Source organism: Uranotaenia lowii, chromosome 1 (assembly GCF_029784155.1).
Source record: "Uranotaenia lowii strain MFRU-FL chromosome 1, ASM2978415v1, whole genome shotgun sequence".
Taxonomy (NCBI): Eukaryota; Metazoa; Arthropoda; class Insecta; order Diptera; family Culicidae; genus Uranotaenia; species Uranotaenia lowii.
This window is the reverse complement of record NC_073691.1, coordinates 6,689,718-6,691,811: the sequence shown is the minus strand read 5'-3', so window position 1 is coordinate 6,691,811 and position 2,094 is coordinate 6,689,718.

Below are 2,094 nucleotides of genomic sequence, written 5' to 3'. Positions count from 1 at the left end.
TTGTTTACCCTCAAAAAGCGTATCATCCTCCTATCCGTCACAACGACGTCAATCTGAAAATAAGATTCCCCACCATCATGGCATCGAAGAGGTCTCGTTACAAACGAATGGGCGAGACGGGGGTCTCGGGAGGTCGTTTCTAAATATAAAGTCATTTTTCATTTGCCTGATCCGTCCCTCCCCAGTGTCAAATTTTTTTTGCCTCCACACAATTTTTGCAGCACCAGCAGGCAGAGGGCATTGTCTGTAAGAAAATTGCATTTTCACGCTCCTTCTTTTGGAAAACGCTGGAAAACTGGAAATTTCGCTTTTCAATATCGGGTAGCAGAACCCCCTTTTTTATGTCACACGACGACGTTGGCATCGGTTCAAGACACACTCTACGAAAGTTAGATAGAAAAAAGAAAAAAAGATATCTCTCGTTAGCTTGATGCACATGGATTATCTTGGATTTATCACAGCAACCTGCTGCTGCTGCTGCTGGCTGATGCAACTGGGTCGTCTTCTATCTTAGTAGGTTGGTATCTGCAAAGCCTACTCTGGTTGGATATTGGCCCTTGCCTTGACACTTTTGCCTTTCTGGCTGCCAGTCCGGGGAAAATTATGTTTCCTACGGATTTCATTTCAGTGATTTGCTGCTGCCCCCATTCACTCACGTTATGAATATTTAGTTCCGGAGTTATCCTGAGTTGTGGTTCGAAGAAATCCGGAGTAAATTTATGTTATGACTACCGGTTTGGAGTTCGAATGGTGAAATGTATTCTCTATCCAATTAAAGAAATGTATTTGAAGACACATTTAATTCTTTCACAGAGTCACTAAAAATTTTGAATTTTGGTTCGAAATCTTCGATCTTAGATCTGAACGTTACTTTTATACACTTAATTTGATTTAAAACTCTCTTTCAACTCTTTCAACGAAAACGATCACACTGGAAAGTGCAATATTTAGGATGAAAAAGTGGGTTCTAAAGATTCAAAAATATACGTATATCTTCACTAAACCAAACTTGACAAACTAAACTCGACTCATCACGAACAGTGTGCTTGTAATGTTCATCAAATTTTGGAAACATGTTTGATTTGACAAAAAAAAAAGTGATTCATTCTACTAAATGACTAAAAACTCACGAAACGTGTGTTTGATTTGCACTAAGGACCACCGCTGAACTTAAACGATTTGTTTAAACTTTATTCCAAAAAATTACTTGAAATCTCAAGATTGTTTTTGTCCTACAAAACTATTATATCAGTTTTCTGCATTTTGAACCAGGGGCAGGATTATAGAACTCGAAACAATCGAGTTCCGTTAGATTCGACCGTCTTTGGCATTACCGATCTTGAACGAGCTCGATTCGAATGGAGTACGTTAAAATTTAGAACTCGATCGAGATACGTAATACCGATTCTAATTCGATTCGAGTAAAAACGAGTATCTCGAATCGAATAGGATTCATAATTTCACCCCAGATATCGATATGTTTTATTTTATTGTGGTTTTCTAGCGTACCTACATCTGTGGCGCAGAAAAACGGTTATAAGTGCATTGCAATTGAGGCCCTTAGATTAAAAGGGCCAATACATAAGTGCATAACCCACTGAGAGGGGCAGTACTCGAATGAAAGTGCAAACCCCCTGAGAAGGGCATTACTCGAATGACAGTACAAACCACCTAAGAGGGGCACTACTCGAATAAAAGTGTCCCCTGAGAGGGGCAGTACTGGAATGGAAGTGCAAACCCCCTAAGAGAAGCAGTACTCGAATGGAAGTGCAAACACCCTGAGAGGGACAACACAAGAATGGAAGTACAAATCCCCTGAGAGGGGCAGTACTCGAATGGAAATGCTAACTCCCTGAGATGGGCAGTACACGAATGGATGTTCAAACCTCCTTAGAGGGGCAGAACTGGAATGAAAGTACAAACCCCCTAAGTGGGGCAGTAACCCCCTAAGAGAGACAACACAAGAATGGCAGTACAAACCCCCTGAGAGGGGCAGTACTCGAATGAAAGTGCAAACCCTCTGAGAGGGATAGTACTCGAATGAAAGTGAAAACCCCCTGAGAGGGGCAGTACTCGAATGACAGTACAAACTTC